Source organism: Copadichromis virginalis, linkage group LG13 (genome assembly GCF_057382275.1).
Source record: "Copadichromis virginalis isolate Kocher_CV1m ecotype Utaka linkage group LG13, C_Virginalis_male_GT1.1, whole genome shotgun sequence".
NCBI classification, from domain to species: domain Eukaryota; kingdom Metazoa; phylum Chordata; class Actinopteri; order Cichliformes; family Cichlidae; genus Copadichromis; species Copadichromis virginalis.
Window position 1 is genome coordinate 7,174,049 of NC_140630.1, and position 20,067 is coordinate 7,194,115.

Below are 20,067 nucleotides of genomic sequence, written 5' to 3' on the forward strand. Positions count from 1 at the left end.
GTCAAATAAAAGCACTTCCTTCTGCTCAGTTACTGCAGTGTTTTCAGGCTTAAGGATAACACAATAGTTGTGCTGATAATGAAAACCTTAAAGGCTTTTCAATATTCCCTTCACAGAAAATTCATCAAGAATAAACACGAGAATCTGCAGAATCAGTGATAGTACTAGTACTAGTTTTAATAACATCTTAGTAATTCCATGATGCAATTAAATGTTTTTCACTCCAACAAAAGAATCACTTTGAGACAATAAGTATTCCATTTGTCTTTACTCTTTGCCTGTTGTCTGTTATTTCAGGCTTTGGAATAAGGAAGAGAGATATATGACACTGATTTCCACAGGCAGTTGACAAGAATGCCACAACTTAAGCACCAGGGCATGAAATTACATACTTTATCATATCCTGGTGAGTACGTGTTTTTGCTATGAGTTCCATTTCTTTTGATGAACGGTCACATTGTTGGTGTGATTTTGGGTTAAATGTTCTAGCAGCTGCAGATTTTTTTGTTTTGTTGATATTTTAGGGTAGTGACTCCTTTTTGGCATACAGTCTTAATCCGAGAGTCTTAGCAGTGCTCGGTTTGTTATTTTTTTTGTTAGGCGGTGCGTGATGTGCATGTGTGGGTGTTGGTGTAACTGTGAAATGTGAGAGCAGCTGCACAGGGAGGTGTGAACTTGTGCATTTGTGCACTGTGTAAGTTGGTGTGTATATGTATGGAGGTGGGTAACAGGCAAACATGGCAGGAGTTATTTCTATTTAAACACCACCAGAGGTAGTGACACCTATGCTGGCTGGAAGCCTAGAGACACATAATGGTTTTTAATGGGACTCCATCCTCAGAGTAGAATTCACGCTAGATGTGGCCTCAATTATTACATCAACAGAAGTCTGCCTCTGTGTCTACCTGTCTGTGGTAGTTTGACTGCTAACACTATCTGACATGTTTTGTTGTTGCTTTTTTAAAGTGATGAACAATACACAGAAACTACAAAAGTATTGAAAGAGCAAGCAGTGTGAAAACAAACTGTGTTATCACTACACTTTTTATTTTTTATAAGGTACACTTTTTGGACAGCTTTTAAATTTCACAGTTTTCATTTGTCATTTTTTGAAATGTCGGTTTGTGTTATTGTCATGGTCCGGAGTCTGTGACTCCGTGTTTATGTTTAGTCTATTAGTATTCTGTGGTTTTGGTTACCTTGGGTGTTTGTATTCTTTTGTTCATGTTCCTATGTTCTGTGTCCCCCAGTCTGTGTTAAGTTGGTGTGTTATGTCATTGCGTGTATGTGTTTCCTGTTTTATTGTGAAGGTCTGCGTCTTATGTGAGTGTTTTCAGTTTGCCTCCCTAGTCTCGTCATGATAATCACTCCCAGCTGTGTTCCCCACCTGCGTGTAATCTCCCTGTGTTCTCTGGGTGTATTTAAGTTGTGTCTTCTGTCATGGTAGTTGCTGGTTCGTCTGCGTTATTTTCCTCGCCGCCATTCTGTGTTTATTCCTCCAGCTTCCTGGTCATTCTCCCTGCAAGGTACCCTCGTTAGTGTTCTGGTTTCATGTTTAGTTTAGTTTTCCCAGTTTAGAGTTATTACCGTTCTGTTTCTCGCCACCCCTTTTGTTGTTCTTATCCGGTTGTAAATAAAGCTCATCCTCCACTTAAGCAGTCTGCATTTTGGGTCCTATTTCATATTCCACACGGCTTGCCCCGGAAGAAACGTCGATCGCGCCGTCGTCGGCGCGCCACCCCACAGCCGGACGTTCGGACTTCTAAATCGCCGGCTGTGGTGAGTGAGGATTCTTTTCCGTTTCCGGACTGTGTGACGGTTCATTCAGGGGCTGTGTTCTGTGCGGCAGATATTGATATGAACAGCTTGTCGCCTGAGCCACACTCAGCTCAGTTAGCCGCCCAGCAGCCTGTTTCAGCTCAGTCTCCAGTGCCTGTTTCAGCTCAGTCTCCAGTGCCTGTTTCAGCTCAGTCTCCAGTGCCTGTTTCAGCTCAGTCTCCAGTGCCTGTTTCAGCTCAGTCTCCAGTGCCTGTTTCAGCTCAGTCTCCAGTAGCTCCTGTCGCCTGTCGCGCAGGCCCCAGTAGCTCCTGCCGCCTGTCGCGCAGGCCCCAGTAGCTCCTGCCGCCTGTCGCGCAGGCCCCAGTAGCTCCTGCCGCCTGTCGCGCAGGCCCCAGTAGCTCGAGTGCCGCCTGTCGCGCAGGCCCCAGTAGCTCGAGTGCCGCCTGTCGCGCAGGCCCCAGTAGCTCGAGTGCCGCCTGTCGCGCAGGCCCCAGTAGCTCCAGTGCCCCCGCTACCCGTAGCTCTGGCTCCAGTATCACCGGTTTCGCTCATTCACTCCATGCAGGGAGAAAGTTTAATTTCATCTCAAGGTGCTTTTCATGGTTCAGCCGCCATTGGCACAGTTTGCCGCTCCAGGGCTTCCCCAGAGGCTAGGTCTCAGTCCCCAGCTGATTCTGGATCCCTGAAGTCTATGCAGCCACCTGAGAACTGCACCATGTCAGCGTTGCCTGGGCAGAGCCAGTGCTCAGTGCATCGCCAGTTGCCTTCGTGTTTGCCAGAGGACTCCATGACTGCTGGCTTAGTGGTGGCTTCTGCTGGAGGGTCCGAGGGACCGCTCCGGCCTTCGTCTCCTGTCTCCGCTGGAGGGTCCGAGGGACCGCTCCGGCCTTCGTCTCCTGTCTCCGCTGGAGGGTCCGAGGGACCGCTCCGGCCTTCGTCTCTAGTCTCCGCTGGAGGGTCCGAGGGACCGCTCCGGCCTTCGTCTCTAGTCTCCGCTGGAGGGTCAGAGGGACCGCTCCGGCCTTCGTCTCCTGTCTCCGCTGGAGGGTGCGAGGAGCCCGTCCAGCCTCCTGCTGCAGCTTCATCATCCTCGTCTGGTCCAGCTTCATCATCCTCGTCTGGTCCAGCTTCATCATCCTCGTCTGGTCCAGCTTCATCATCCTCGTCTGGTCCAGCTTCATCCGAGTCTTCACCCTCGTCTGGTCCAGCTTCATCCGAGTCTTCACCCTCGTCTGGTCCAGCTTCATCCGAGTCTTCAGCCTCGCCGGGCCCAGCCTCCGTGTCTTCAGCCTCGCCGGGCCCAGCCTCCGTGTCTTCAGCCTCGCCGGGCCCAGCCTCCGTGTCTTCAGCCTCGCCGGGCCCAGCCTCCGTGTCTTCAGCCTCGCCTGGCCCAGCCTCCGTGTCTTCTGCCTGTGCTTCGCCTGGTCCAGCCTCCGTGTCTTCTGCCTGTGCTTCGCCTGGCCCAGCCTCCGTGTCTTCTGCCTGTGCTTCGCCTGGTCCAGCCTCCGTGTCTTCTGCCTGTGCTTCGCCTGGTCCAGCTACTGCCTGTGCTTCGCCTGGTCCAGCTACTGCCTGTGCTTCGCCTGGTCCAGCTACTGCCTGTGCTTCGCCTGGTCCAGCTTCAGCCTGTGCTTCGCCTGGTCCGGATCGCCATCGCCTTCGCCTGAGTGGCCGCCGTTGCCTTCCGCACGGCCGGCCCCTGGATCGCCATCTCCTGAGTGGCCGCCGTTGCCTTCCGCACGGCCGGCCTCCCGAACTGTGTCCACGTCGCCGTTGCCTTCCGCACGGTCGGCCCCCGGACCGGTGCTGTCGTCGTCGCCGTTGCCTTCCGCGCGGCCGGCCTCCCGAACTGTGTCCGCGACGCCGCCGTTGCCGTCCGCACGGTCGGCCCCCTGAACTGTTTGGACTCCTGTGCTGGCCGGCCCCCTGACCTCTTCTGTTTTGGACTGTTTTCCTGTGCTCTGGTGTGCTTTTCTTTTGGTTTTGGACTCGTGTTTTTGTTTCTTTTTTTTCTTTTGGCCTTCTGGTGCTCCTGTTTTGTTTTGCCCAGAGTTTCCCTGTGTGTTATGTCATTGCGTGTATGTGTTTCCTGTTTTATTGTGAAGGTCTGCGTCTTATGTGAGTGTTTTCAGTTTGCCTCCCTAGTCTCGTCATGATAATCACTCCCAGCTGTGTTCCCCACCTGCGTGTAATCTCCCTGTGTTCTCTGGGTGTATTTAAGTTGTGTCTTCTGTCATGGTAGTTGCTGGTTCGTCTGCGTTATTTTCCTCGCCGCCATTCTGTGTTTGTTCCTCCAGCTTCCTGGTCATTCTCCCTGCAAGGTACCCTCGTTAGTGTTCTGGTTTCATGTTTAGTTTAGTTTTCCCAGTTTAGAGTTATTACCGTTCTGTTTCTCGCCACCCCTTTTGTTGTTCTTATCCGGTTGTAAATAAAGCTCATCCTCCACTTAAGCAGTCTGCATTTTGGGTCCTATTTCATATTCCACACGGCTTGCCCCGGCAAACCGTGACAGTTATAGCATAACCTTGTTTATATAACTGGTAAAAAGACATTTTTGATGAGGCACAAAACAAATAAACAAACAAAACATTTACCAGAAGTTTATGATGGCTTAGTTATAAAATCAGTTAATTAATGTACTTCCTAGATTTGAAATTTTACTGCCAAGTTAACTATAAACTTGCATTTGTATGTCCAGCAGATTTTTTAATCATAGAATTGATTAAATTATTGTTTTATCATTGTTACATAATCTCTGATACTTGCTGATATCTTGATTAGAATGTCCAAGTCATCCATCATTATACATTTTGCTCAAGCCTGAAGTCATCTTGATCAGTCAAAAGACCTGTAATAGCAAGGTTTTGGCCATGCCCTCCATCACATACACAACAACTATACAAACTTCACACTGAGCAGATAAAGGCCAAAAGGAAACCATAGGAATATTTTGTGACTTGTGACTTGTGTGGTATGGCATTTGTAATCTCAGAATCTAAAGAAAGATGTTTGTTTTTTTTCAGAGAAAGATCATTTACAAAAAATAAATTAAAAAGTGAAACACCTGACTGAGCTCTTCTCTCTTTGTATAGTGTGCAGGTTATCCCCACCTGGTATGTACATTTAGGGTTCACACAGTGTAATGAAGTTCAAGAGTCTTTAAAAGGCACCCCATTTGTCCGTTTCAACTTAACTCACATCTTTTTGACTTAAGATACAGGGAACTAGGGCTTAGGGATAGGGTGAGAGGATGTGAGATTTTGGTCATATCGCACGTGCGATATGACCAAAATCTCCTATCCCGATATAAGAATTCTATCGTCCGGAAAACGATATAAATCACAAAAATGTAGCATTTTCTGTAAATTCTATGAATCTCGGGCAGCTCGACTTGCGTGAAGTGTTTCCAGCTGCGCATCATGTAGCTGGAGTCGAGTGTTTTAACCGATGCATGAAACGATACATTTTTAGACATAAGTTGTAACGGCCGCCATTTTCTTTGTGAGTATTTATTACACGGCGTGCTGCGGGGAAAAGCCTGTTCTAACGTTTGAGTCTAAGGTTTATTTTTTAGCACCTGGCGGCTCTTTTTTACTTCTCATCCGTAAATAATCTGCTCTTTCACGTGATTCAGTTTATTTTGAAAAGTCTCAACAGGATTTTGAGCTTTATTGTGAAAGGTTTATGTGGAACATAAACAAGCGGACACGCGATGGTTTTACCGTCGTTGTTGCTAAACACATAAAAACAGGCGCTTGTCCGTTGGTAGTGTGGTTATATTAAATATAAGAGAAAGAGAGAACTTTAAGAAATTAATACAGCCACTACAGTGACCATCAAAACGGTGAAAAAATATTGCCGTAAAGAGTTTATTTTGTGACACCACGAAACAAATGATAGCGTAAAATGAAATGATAGACGTTTTTATATCGTCATCCGATATATATTGTTATATCGAACAGCCCTACAGGGAACAGTTCCAAGAAATAGCAAATGAAGCACACTATAATATTTACAATATCACGCTGCATTGTGCTAATGGTTGTTTCTGTTATTTTGTCCACCCCCTGCGAGCTCATGCTGGGCTGTTTTCTCTGTGCTGTATATCTGCAGTGGAACAAACAAGGCATATAATGTGTGTATGGCATTACACAAGGCTTGTAATAAATACACTCTGTCTTATAGTTATTTTTGCCCAAAGCCTGACTTTTGAAGTGTGTATGGAGTTACATGTGGCTGGTAATAAATAGACTTTGGAGATAAGACAACTAAGATTTCTCTTCCCCTCCTCTTCCTCCTTCAGTGATGAAGATGGAGCAAGGAGCAGAGTAAAGTGATTAGGTTTTATTATTTTCTCCAGACTCTGAGCTTCTGGTTGATTAAATTAAAGCATGTAGTGGCTTGTCTGAACACAGAAGGGGTCAAAACGAAACAGAACAGAATAACTCTAGGGTATTGGAGACAGGATGAATGCAGTGTGATAGATAATGTGGTTTGGTGACAAGTGGGCGAATGAACAGAGATAATAATAAATATTATGTCTTGTACTGTCCTGGAAATCTGTATTTTATAGAGTGACTGAATGCAGTCAGATCAATAGTACTGATGTGCTCTGGGGAAAAAAAATTACGCAGGGTATAACAAAATGGACACAGATCAAATGCAACTGGGAAGCAAACATTACCTATTATATTTTATCCACAAAGGAATACCAGCCAAGAATACTTTAATATCTTTTGAGACTTTAAATGCATTTAATTTACATATTTATTTCCAGATATGTACCTATTAGTGTCAAACATGTGACAAACATTACTAAAGGCTAATTTAGTAATGCGCATGGACTTCTATTCTAGTCTTAGTTTTCTTTTGGAAATAAATAACATACAATAAGACATTGAAATATATCACACAAAAGAAACATTTGATTTGGCAGTCTGAATATGAAGACATGGTGGGTGTTCATTTTTTAACACTGATAGTAAGCTAAAAACTATAATTAGAAAATAGATTTCTAAGAAATTTTAATGGGCATCATTTCTGATGTCCATTAAAATTTCAAAACCACTCTAAATTGCAAAAGAACATTTTGATGACATGAGTACTAAAAAATGCATATATTTCTTTAATCTCTTGACTTAGCTAAAAGAAACTGCAAAGAAAAACTCGTATCTGAGTCACTATATTTTTAGCCGGAGGTCTGACAATAAGAAAAAGAAAAACCCTGAGGACATATTTTCATAGTAGAAAAGTACATATATATATATATTGGAGTTGGGAGAGTCTTTAAAAGCTAGGAACATTGGGGAATATTTATATCACAATGTACATTATTCTACCCTTTTCACTATGAAAATGCCAGAGAAAATATGTTTTAGTAGTTTAATATATTAAATATATGTATGTTACTTACCTGTTCAAAGGGAGATAATAATTCTTCTGTCAATAACTGCATGCACTACATTTTTGACCATTTAGGAAATGTGCCGTCCTTTATGTAATTCTCATTTACTAAGAGGTCATATGATGAGCTTGATCTTTTTAACGATTATGCTTTAGTCAATATCCCATTTGTGCAAAATATAGCTTTTTCATGGTATTTTAAAAGCCTGGCTCCCGGCACAGAAAATATTAAAAACAACTGTAAATACATTAAAATACTCAGATCCACATGGTAGTGTGGAATCAGTTCAGACTCCAACTTTTTTTAATGTTAGGTAAGGATATTCTCTCATTTTAAGACTGCACCTGCATGAAACATACCACTAGGCATGTCACATGGGAATTTAACCTAAGTAAATGTCATCCCTTACCCAGAGACCCAAGCTGAGTAAAACTTAAAACCAGCAACTCGCCTGTGACCAAATTCCATTTTCCTAATCAACAGTATAGATGATATTGAGCCCTAAACTTAATAAAGTCATTTTTGTGTCCATGAGAGAGAGAGCTGGGTGACAATTTGACAAAAAAAAAAAAAAAAATCCAAACAAAAACGTTTTTGTTGCTGTTTGTTTGTAATTTGTTTTTAGTTAGAAACCTGACACCTGACAATTGTGTTTTTTGAGACCCATTATGTCATCATGTCATTTCACATCAAAATGTAACATATTTTTTAGGTGTGGTTACTTTAAGCAGGTACTTGTTGACAATTTGGCTTGTGGTACCTGGTAAAACTGTGATTCACTTCCTCTTCCTTACCATTTATAATATAACAGCAATCACCCTTAGGAACCATGTGATATATGATGGCTTTCAGATGCTCCACCATTGGAAAGGTCAGCAATACTGGAAACCAGAAGAATATAATATCAGTCACTTGGTTCATGTGCCTACAAAAATAAATCATGTATAAATATCATGTACCTTGCATCTGCATTAGGTGCAAGACCATCTATGACTAGCTAGTGTCCTCACACCGAATCGCAGCTTTCAAGACGTTGCACAAAAGTAAAATGATATCTGAATATATACGGAATGAAGAGCAGGCAAATACTATCAATGTCTTTTTGAAATATGCTATTATGCTACTTCCCATTGACAATATTATTATTCTTGGACTGTACTTGTCGTTAGTAATCCTTATTTGTCTTATACTTACTTATCACTTACTTATACCTTGATGTGGGCCTCATTTCAATCATTGTTTAGCTCAGGGATAGGCAACCTTTTTGATGACGAGTGCCATCTAAAATTTCCTCAGAAGTCAATGTGCCATAAACTTGCATTAGCAATAAATTTAATAAAGCTGTATATTAACAGTTGCTGTGCTGAGTGGAGAGCTACTGAAGCATTTGACTATAGACCGGCCCACCAGGTATTATAGGAAAAGCCATAAAACCTTTGAATGAAAACAAATGCTGTTGTGACAGTGATGTACACTGTCTGGTTGTATAAGTATGATTTCTATACATTTTACGTCAGATAAAAACTTTGGTTGTAAGCTTCAGATAATTATTTAATAACAGCCAGACATTTTAAATGAGAATAAGAAAGAAAAGTATTTCTTTGTGCCCCCCTTTCCCTGTTAATGCCCCACCTGGCCCCCTGGCAAAACTTTGCTAGACCCGTCCCTGCACAGTTACCAGCTATCAGCTACTCAGAAAAGGATCCTGGTGTTATTTGTCTCTCAGAAACAGTTCATAACTTCAACTCATTCATGTCACCTAAAAGGTAAACCTGTTTCTCCATCACCTGTTCAGCTCTGATGATTCAGCAAGGACATCTCCTGGTTTCATCTTCATGTTTCCCTCTCACCACGTATCCAAACCGACATCATGACCAGCAGCTTTTACAGCTGTGGCTCCAGCAAACATCAGCTGATACTAGAAATTAATATTAAATAAATTCTAACAACAGCTGATCAAGCTTAAACGTGCTGCTGTTGTTTAGCACGACATCCGCTGGTTTCCTTTTTCTGGCGCAAAGTGAGGGATAAATAAACGAGAGACGGGACTTGCATCAGAAATACCGACCAGCTGATCATTGATCAGTTTCATGACTGATTGAGAGAAGAAGAGGCAGCTGACAGCTTAAAGACAGAATAACTTCAGCTTTGTGTCTTTTTCCATTCTAGCTGAAGTACGGGACAAACTGTTTTCCTTTTCAGCTCAATAAGAAACACGTAATATTTTCTCTGAATACGGGACAATTCCGTTTTTTACGGGACGGTTGGCAACTCTACTAACTAACCTTATGAATAAAATAAAGTTCACTATCGGTAACATCATAGCATCCACCCAGCTGTATAGAAACTCCGTCATGCTATTGTAACTGACGGTAAAAAGTCTGAACAACGAAAATAAACTCCACCTAAACTTGGTTTATATCTGACCCAGATAGACTGCAGGTCATAACTTCTTACCTGAAGTTCAGTTCACCTGACACTCAGACCGGTGGCCGCCTCGGGTTTCTCCTCCTGCCTCCCCTTTCCCTCATCCACCTGGCCTCTTGTGGCAGCTCCGCCATAGAAACCACCAAACAACTGAGTTATTTGTACACATCTGCCAGGACCTGGCCAATCCAACACCTTTCATTGTTTATACCATTACCAAAAAAATAAATAAATAAATAAATAAATTATCGGCCCATAAAAATCATTTGCCCAGTAAGCCCGATGGCCAGTCCAGCTACGGTCGTGCCATCAGTTAAACCTTCGCGTGCCAACTGTGGCACGCATGCCCAGGGTTGCCAACCCCTGGTTTAGCTCATCTTCTTTTAAACATCAGATTTCTTGTGATTTGACTCCAGTCTGCTGATTTGACACTGGTGTAAGTATCTTCCACTACCAATTTCCTAATTTTTGGACTGCAATTGAGTCTAAGTATGGCCTCGAAGTCCCAAGGTCAAAATGACATATAAGCCAAAATGGTTGTCAGTGACCAAGCTAAGATCCTGTGGAACTTGCAGATACAGAAAGGCAAACTGGTGACGGCTAACCAACCAGACATAGCAGTGGTGGACAAACAGAGGAAGAAGACCATAGTGATAGAGGTTCATATACCAAGTGATAACAAAATTACAAAGAAGGAACACTGAGAGAGGAGCTAGAGAAGATGTGGATGTGAAGGCAACGTTAGTCCCCGTCATAACTGGAAAACATGGGGCAGTGACCCCTAAACCGGGGGTGGCTTCAGCAGATCCCAGGAACAACATCAGAGATCTTACAATAACTTACAAGATAAAGTGCCTTGAGGCAACTGTTGTTGTGATTTGGCGCTATATAAATAAAATTCAATTTAATCCAATTGAATATCTGTCCAGAAGAGCGCAGGTCTAAAGACAGCAAAGCTACTGTTCATGACCGTCAAACTCCAAGGCCTCTGGTAGGGGACCCAACCTTCATGAACAAATAAAAACTGCCCGCTGGCGAAGTGGGGTATTTTTCTTAATTATTATTTATTTTTATTTACAGCATCTAATGCACCTATTCCTGTAGTAGCAGAAGTGTACCACAATGTACCCATCTTCCGATAACTGCTTCAAGCTGGATAATGAATATGACAATGTAACAGTATACTAAAATGGCCTCCATAGTCATCAGATCCACTTGAGCACCTTTGGGATATGATGGAACAGAATGCCTCCAGGAACTTGTTTGACTGCAGGCCACAAAGGATTTAGGCAGTTGTGAAGGCAAAAGGAGGTCCATCCTTGTACTTGCAAGGTACAACTAATGACATGATTGGTGAGTGTATGTAAAACTAGGAAAAAAAGAAATGGTCCACTTAAAGTTGGATGAAATTTGGGCTAGCCTTAATTCAGTATATAGATCGGTGCTTTCAAATAACTTAAAAAAACTTTCAATACAACAAAATAAAAAATAATGTCCAGTTTTCTATAAAAGAATAAAATATAAAGTTTAACAAATTAATTTTTATCATGTATTGCCATGAAATCTCTTGGGGATCTTTAGCTTCCGAACATATGATTTTATAAACTAGATGGCCTTTTGTTTATAGATCCACTCTTTATAGGTAGTCTTGAAACAAACTTCATACCGTGCAGTCACACTGCTCCACCAGTGGCTAAATTTTGTGTTTTTTGTTTGTCAAGTGAACATTGCAGTCACTGGGAAATGTTAGCTTACCATCACCTCGGCTTCAACCTTTCCCTCACTCAAGCTGTTTTGGTTCCACATAATGACAGCATTTTTGTGACAGTAAACATAACCTCCTGGAATCAAAACCCAAATGGTCACATCTGAAATGTGACATCTCAGTGTGTGTGCTCATAAACAGTTCTTTCCTTTTTGTATCAAACTTGAATTCATTTTGAATTCAGCCGAGGGATGGGCATGAATCCACAACTGTACCTTTAACATACTGCACACGAATGACGAATGACCGTAGAGGCAGAGAGTTTGTTTGAATAAGGAACGAGTGGGATACTTTTTTTTTTTTCCATGAAGGGACATTTGCCGATTTTTAACGCTGAGCGGAAATGAGTCATACTCTAATCTAGGACACATCATTTACACTGGAACCCACCCCCCTACTTACAAGAATCTAAATGTGTACGTGTGTGTCTGAGTTGGGTGGGTGGGGGGGGGGTAATATGAGTATTTGATTTATTTCCAGCTACCCCAAACTTCTGTGGCTCACATACCACAAATATGACATGTTATAAAGCACACTGTCTTATACACACATGCATACACACACACTTACCCCAATCTCAACAGACTCTGGTGGATGTGAGGGGAGTAGCCTAGAATTAAACCGAATTAAAGACTCCCCCCCCCGCATGTCATTTATTCATTGCTTTCTCGTTCCCTTGCTGCTGGGCATGACTGCTGCATAAGGAAATGCTCTAGGGCCTGTGTGTGTGTGTCTTTGTACCAATAGCCGTCGGCATCGTCTCCACAGAATTGTGGCACGCCATCTTTCAAAGCCAAAACAACATGAAAAATATTCTTTAAAAATACTTAGGTAACTGTCATCTCTTTCACACAATGACAGTTCTTTAAACTCGGCTATAAACCAATTACACTCTGTTGCAGTTTGTGTATTGAAACGGCAATAAAATCCCAATTACCAAGGGGAGAGATTACATAGACATGTTTGAGGCAAAAATGACAAAAATGTCTGTCTTTATTATTTGTATGTCAGAGAATTTGTATGTCTGCTCATGTGCATTCAAATGAGTGTGAGTGAGATGGATATAGATCACATTTTCAAGCAGGCAACAGGCACTCTGCTCTCCAGAGTAATCTTGAGTGCTGAGAAGCTTTCACTCAACAGCTTTTTACTAAAGTTAAAAAAGGGCCTACTTTTTGCATTCTGCCGATCAATTTCCGTCTCTGAGATCAATTTTGTGTTCAGCAGATGGAAAGAGTCCAAGTGTGATTATGAGTTTGTGTGGAGAGAGAGCGCAGGATTGAAGGGGTATTTCTTTTTCCCTGCCAACACACACTGGGTTTGGGAACAAACAGCCTATGGGTGCATTAGAAACATAGCGTATCGCTAAAAGGATATTTGCAATGACAAAAAATGAAAATGTCAATTTTCATTACATAAATTATTCAAAAACAAGAAAGCTTTCATTTGACCACTTGTAGCAGACTGAGATGAAGTTATAACCTCAGCATAGTGTGGGTAGATCAATGTAGAATTCCTTGCCAGTGAGCACATTTACATTACTGTTGTCACATGGTATAAAATGACAAAAAGATATATTTGCTGGACATACTTTCAAAGACACAATTTTATTCTTTTTTTTTTTTTTTTTTTCACTTACTGAATACTGAATTCACAATTTTATTCTTAATCAATATGGTCAGTGCATGCAAGGCAAGCAATGCTTGAGCACTGAAATCTAAAAAATGTATTAATTAATTAAAAATACAAAATGAAAGCAATCTCTCTCTTTGCACCTCAAAACAATGTTGTGTCCCATAAAAGATCTCATATTACCTACTGGCCTCCATATGCATGTCTGTAGAATGTAGTTTCACTTGTTTTGGATGAGGAGGAGGTTAGTGTAATAAATAAATGTTACATGCAGTTATAGTTATAAGTTCTGCTCTCATAAAAAGAGAATTAGAAGCATAAGTGTGACAGAAGAGAAGGTACTGATAGGCTTTTCTTATCTTTTGTAAATGACTTGAACTAACTGTTCCCTCATTATTATAGCCATTTCTGCACATTTGCCCTTGGTTAGACTCTCTTTCACTATATTTTCTGTCCTTCTTTCTCTTCTGCTATGTTGCCATACTGTTCAACTCATTTCTTTCTTTCTTTCTTTCTTTCTTTCTTTCTTTCTTTCTTTCTTTCTTTCTTTCTTTCTTTCTTTCTTTCTTTCTTTCTTTCTTTCTTTCTTTCTTTCTTTCTTTCTTTCTTCCAGGCAGTTATTATCAGTCTAATTAATTTCACATGCTGGTCAGGCCTGGTGTCTCTCAGTATCACACACATGCACTAACACACATATATGCAAACACCAAGATCCAGACTCTTTCTTTCTCTCTCTAGTAATTGCACCCAACTGCTCCCAGCCAGAACAATTAAGTTTCCATCAAAGTGGAAACAGAGGCCTCAACAACATTTTAGACTTTCTGAGGTTCTGGGCAGGCATGCAGAGTACAGATGTAGACATGACACATACTGTCCTTTTATACTGCATGGATGCAGTGAACTTAAGGGGGTATTGGACAGATCTTTTTCTTTCTTTCTTTTCTTTCAGCTTTGAGGTAAACAGACTGTGCAATATCCCTTTATGCCCATCTAGTCCTTTTAATGGATTTGACCTTGTTTATCAAGAACCCATACTTTTGCACTGTTCTCTAGTTTAAACTTGTGTTTATTTTATTTTGATGTGGAGCTACTTAACCAAGTTTGAAAGACATGATATCATTTTTTTTTTGGCAGTCAACACACTTGGATAGCAACTGACACACAGTTTTACTACTTTAAGCTATAAAAAATAACTGTATATTTAAGAATTTCAGCCTATGAGAGAAGGTCTGTAAAGTGACCCTGCCCTGCTTTTTGGTAGCTTTAGCTCTACAAATAGATTTACAGGCTTTCATTAAAGCAGCTAGTGGTTATGCAGGGAAGAAGCTCTTGGACAACCAGCTGCATATGTGTGTGCATTTGAACACGAGTATGTTTGTGGGCCTCTGTTACTTTATGTGTGTGTGTGTGTGTGTGTGTGTGTGAGGCTAGGCCCTAGATTACTTCCAGAAGTGGAGTTCCATAGCCTGCTGTTTCATTACAGCTACAAAGCAACCGCACCGCTACACAGAGTGCAGAGTTGCAAAAACTTTTTCCCCCTGCTTTCCTCATTGCTTGGTCCACCCTTCCTCTTCTTTCTCTTTTATGGTTACAGTTGGAATGGGACTAAACATCTGTGCAAATTGATTTTTTTTTCTCCATTTTGGGATTTAAGGCAGAAGCAGAGCTGAACTTATCACATTTCAAACACCTTTTACATAAACCAATATTTCTTCAAGTTGAAACAGCTTTTAAATTGTTGGTCTAAAACTGTTAAGTTTTTTTCAAGTTCAAACTACTTCATAGCTAAAATCTTTTCATCAAGTTCAGGCATGTTTTACTTAATGGTGCTACATTCTTATATATATCACATCAGGTGCAATAGGTCTGAACTTTTTTTCTTTGTCTCACTACCTGGTGGAATAAAAACTGAAGAAGTAGTTGTGAATTTTTAAAATGGTCATCAACCTTTATTGCACAATCGATTATTTGACAGTAATTTGAAAGTGCCAAGCACTTTACAAATGTTTTAGGTACTTTGGCGATTTAGATCAAGGAGTCAGTTCTGATTTTGTTTTGTTTTTTTAAGCAAGATAACAACCGAAAATATATTATTTTGCAAGGTTTGTAAAGGCTTGCAAAGCTGTAGCTGAACAAGACTTCTGGAAGTATAACTCTTGGAAAGTTTCAAAGTCGAGATGTCTGGCAAAAACATATTAGCACAAACACCTCACACCACCTGTCAAGCACGGTAGCAGAGGAGTAATGATTTATGTTTGCTACACAATTTCATTAACTGATCTCCAAATGCCAGTAATAAGTCTTCCCTAACCTCTATGCTCACTTAAAAATAGACATCATACAAAATAAGCATTCTTCAGTATGAGAAATACCCTACGACAGCCTAAATTCAACCAATCTTTGTGATTAGATGTCAGTGAAAAAGCTGCTCTCAATAACATTGATAGTAAGAAATAACATGAGTCGTCAGGGCGAATATGTTATGTAACAGAAAAGTCACGAGTTCATAGGCCTAGATAAACTGAGCTTCCAAATGTCAATTTCTGGCAGGTTAGCCCCATTCAATAACTTGACAGGATTTGTTCCTTAATTATGTTACATATGAAACCCTGGGTACATGTGCCCCTGCTTTAAGAGTTCTTTAAGATTTATTATTTACTGTTGTGCATATGTTGGTTGTTGCCACGGTTTCTCTGCTGTGTTTTTGTTGTTTTGTTGTTTGTTTTTTCTTCAGCTGGAAGTTTTTGAACCAGATTTTCAGTGGGAGTTTTATTCCACTCTCTTTAGCAAATGGTCGACTTGGGAAAGTAAATCTGTTGGCCTACAATTCTGTTGTTGTCTTAAGGTTTTTTTTTTTTGTTGTTTTTTTTTTAAAGATTGCAATGAGTAGTACCCTATTATTTCAAGGCAGAAATGCTAATTGGGACTTGACCCATTTTGCAGAAATCTTTTGTTATTTGGTAATTTTTGCCTTCATAGATATTAAGCGGAATTCAACACTGAAGGACATTCTAAAAGCGGCATTATAGTGTATGGGTGTATTTCATTTTCACCACATCACTGATTTTGAGAAGCCACTTCAATTCAGAGTCATCCAGGATGTGAGTTTAGTTTTGATTGAAGTGTAGTCATGCCTTAAGCTATTTAACTGTTTCATTTTCAATAAAAGAATGGAAAGAGACCCGAGAATCTAACATGATCAAATTACATTAATAAACGAAAGCCGAGACGAGCACTTAAAGTTCATCATGAGAAATGTTTTGGAAGGACATGTTCTTATTTTGTCAAGTGCTATTGTCGAATGAATCCTGGCTGAAAAGAAATTGATTTTCAACTGAATGATTCATGAATATAATAGAAGGGAAAAGTTCAAGTTTGCAAGAGTGATTGTGAAAAATGTTGAATGTGTAAAAATTGAAGTAACAATAAAAGTGTTTGTTATTAATGCCTTCTTAATAACAATAAAAAAGTATGATACATGTGCTAATGCTAGTATATATCTTTACTTGTCCTCCAGCACTGCTTTTGTGGTACAAGACCACATACACACTGGTCAGACTTAATTACTTACTTATTGGACTCGGCAGAAATCTATTGTACTTAACCAGTTACCTTTATTTAACTTTACAAGGAGAAAACAAGCCCTGCATGGTTCAAGATGGTGAAATAAACGAGTGTGTATTTGCCTATTTGGTTGTGAAACATTTAGAGGCCTGACATTGATTCTCCACGTTTCAGATTTCCAGATGTGGTGGTTGATTCAAACAAGCACCTAGCAGGTTGTTTCAATAAACACACACACACACACACACACACACACACACACACACACACACACACACACACACACACACACACACACACACACACACACACACACACACACAGAGAGAGAGAGAGAGAGAGCAGGTTATGAAAGTCATTCTAGGGACAGCACAGTTGGAATTTATTTCGTCTTCTTCCTGCAGTGTTTATTAATACCCTTTGTGTGGGTATTGTGTGGGTGGGTGTATCTATGAATTAATCCACTTCTTGACCCCCTTCAGTTGATCCCACTCATGCATTGCTAAAAGGAAGCATTAGGCATTCATGTAAATTGAATCGCGGATTAGATGAGAAGAGAAGAGGAAAACATGAAACTCTTGGTGTCTCTTGGGAGTTTTTATTAACATGGGTGAGAATGCCACTGAACTGCAGAAAGCAGAGGTTATATTGGCTACAAATATAAAAGTTTAGCCCAGTCAGAGGCCAATCCGAACAAAACCAGCTAAAAAAACAAACCAAAAGTCTAAATGGAGTGAGCCATCCATTTTCAGCCTGACGTCATCGTTTTCAGGACAAGCATTTCGAGCTTCGAGACAAATGTGATTTGCTTAAATTGGTATGGATTGAGGAATGCTGACGACAGAAGAAATATAAACAGAGCTTTCACTACCACGGGGATCTGGGAGTGGAGCTCATGATGGACAAAAAAAGGAGGGGCAGAACTTTAAATATTTGTAAACATTTTAGAGTTTAGCTTTGAGTCGCATTGCTGTGCAGCATACATATAACATTGATAAGACAACAAATCGCATATGTGAGAAAATTACCTTTTTATAATGTGACTAGAAAGAATAAAACAAAAATAACTGTCAAGTGGAACTTCCTGGTGTATCAGTTCTAACACTGGTTTTAGACTGATTAGGACCTCTTATTTATTACCAGTAAAATAAATGAGAAGCTCACCGTGCAGAATTAAATTGCTATGTTACCTTTACAAGTGTTGGAAACATGCATGGATATATATTCTTATGAGCCGTGGCAGTACTCATCATTCATCGCTATAACAAAGAAAGGTATTTTTAGTCTCCAGTTTCTACTAGTCATACACTTCTGTCCAATTTATAGAATATCAACGCAGAAAAATATTAGATTCTCTGACTCCTATGAATTAGACTAATGAGGTGAAATCCAATTTATTGTTGATATCCCTTGTTAAAATCAAATCAATCACAAAGGCGACTGCAAGTAAAGGCACACTCTGACTATCTGAATATACTAATGAACAAAAATATGTCCTTGCTGTTCTTGAAATGTTGTCCTTTTGGCATCAGCCTTCTGTTTACATTGTGATAGAATGTCATATTTTTTCGTGTCAGCACTATGTTCCGCGGGGAATTAATCATTAAATGTGACAAAGCCCACTGGTTGTGTTTAGAGGTATTGTGAATGGCTACACATGGAATGGTGTTATCCAAACATCATCTAAACATGTATCTTTAAATGTAGCGTGACATGATACTTGTGGGTTGTTGTCATTATTCTAGGGTAGTATTAATTGTTGCTGATCCAAACTAAAATACAGACTTACACTTAATTACATTTATTTTTCATAGTTCGTGAATGTGGTTGCTTGGTAAAGATAAATTGCATTAAAATTAAACTCGATACAAAACTATCTATACCAGGGACTAAAACGAGCAATCTTTTTTAACTCAGGTAATATTTTTCAGGTTTAATTGTACTATGTTTATATATTTTCTTATGTCTTCAGGAATAAAACTTATTACACGCAACTCAGTCACAGAAATGTTTTTGGGTAAGAAGAAATCTCATCAGCACAAACAAAAACTATCACAGTGAGCTGAATGCGTGCAGCCACACATATCCTCATTACACCAGACTCTGCTTGTTCTCAGTTTGCATGACTGAAATAGCTGTTTTCTTTTCTTTCTTTCTTTGTCTCTTACAAGGTAGCAGGTAGTAGACTTCTTTGTCTTATAATCACTGGGTTTGTTTAATTTTTTACTATATGCTAAATAGACCTTGAAACATTGACATGCCAGACCACAATTGTTGCACCCATAAGCACCTTAGATTTTAAAGACATATTTAGAAGAAGACAGTTTTATTCAGGCATATCAAGTTGAAAAATATTGTAAAAAAGACAAATAAACAATGGCATTTTACATTAAGACTACATAAGCCCACATGGAGCGATCTGCTTTGCAGATAGTAGAGATGGCAAATAGGATCCTATTATGATATTGGACAGATTGCTGAAAAAAGCAACACTGGGATTCTTCATTACATGTACAGTTTATGCAGGTCTAGACTAAAAGAAGATAAGGTGTCAATGACATCAACTACTATAGTACAGCTGTTTTTTGAGAACCACACACCAACCACTGTTTTTCAAGAGTAGTCTAAGTGTTGAGACCTAAGGGGATTCCCTACAAAATTCCCTATATATCTCTCTATAGTATGGAAGCACACACACACACAAATGGACAAACAATCAATCAACATGATCAAGCAGGGAGGGAATGGGAGCTGACCAGTCATACATCAACCTCTCTGAGCTTGTTAGACAAACCAAAACCCAGCACATACACATACTGTACAGCTGTTGAAATGACAGGCAGGAGCAGAATAAGGCATTGTATTACGTGTTCAGGTAACTCAACTGGCAGATTATACACTTAGGTGTAGCTTAAAATAAATCTGAGGCATAATTAACCCTCGTCAGTGATCTGCTTAGGATATATGAGTTTATACACAAACCTATAAATAAAGTTTGAAACATTTTTATTAGGTGAGAAAACAATGTATCCTGACCTCAGTAAATCACATGATTGGCTGGGGCTAGACCTCACAACGGGTTCACCCGAAACCTTGGCTGATTGTGACCCACACCCGTTTTCACACCTTTGCTCGTGTGATTAGGTAGAGGGTCAATAGCAGGTCCATGACCCTCTTGGGGACACTCCCATAGGGCTTAAAATTTGGGACTCTCCACCAGTTGCTCTTAGAACTGAAGAAGCTTCTTGGACGAGAGGTGAAACGTCTTCAAATAAACGTAAAGAAGTCCAGACGTTTTTCTTTCCAAGCTCCTTTAGACTACGATGACCTGGATAACTGAGAACCTTCACAAACTCTGTCTGAGCTACTTTCTGCATGCTGTAGAAATTTGAGACAAAATGTTAAAATAACACTGTACTTAATCCAATCCAGAATTTATGCAGAAAAGTTTGATATTTATATCACCGTGGCAACATTAAAATGTTGAAAATCTGTT

General features: G+C 40.2%; 1 long non-coding RNA gene across 1 annotated transcript in view; it reads left to right on the top strand.

Moving 5' to 3' along the window:
- The first annotated feature begins 304 nt into the window (after positions 1–304).
- Positions 305–20,067, top strand: part of LOC146695157 (uncharacterized) — a 34,717-nt gene continuing 14,954 nt past the window's right edge. The window contains exon 1 of the long non-coding RNA XR_014923454.1: positions 305–406. This is a non-coding gene — a long non-coding RNA (uncharacterized LOC146695157). The remainder of the gene's footprint in view (positions 407–20,067) is intronic.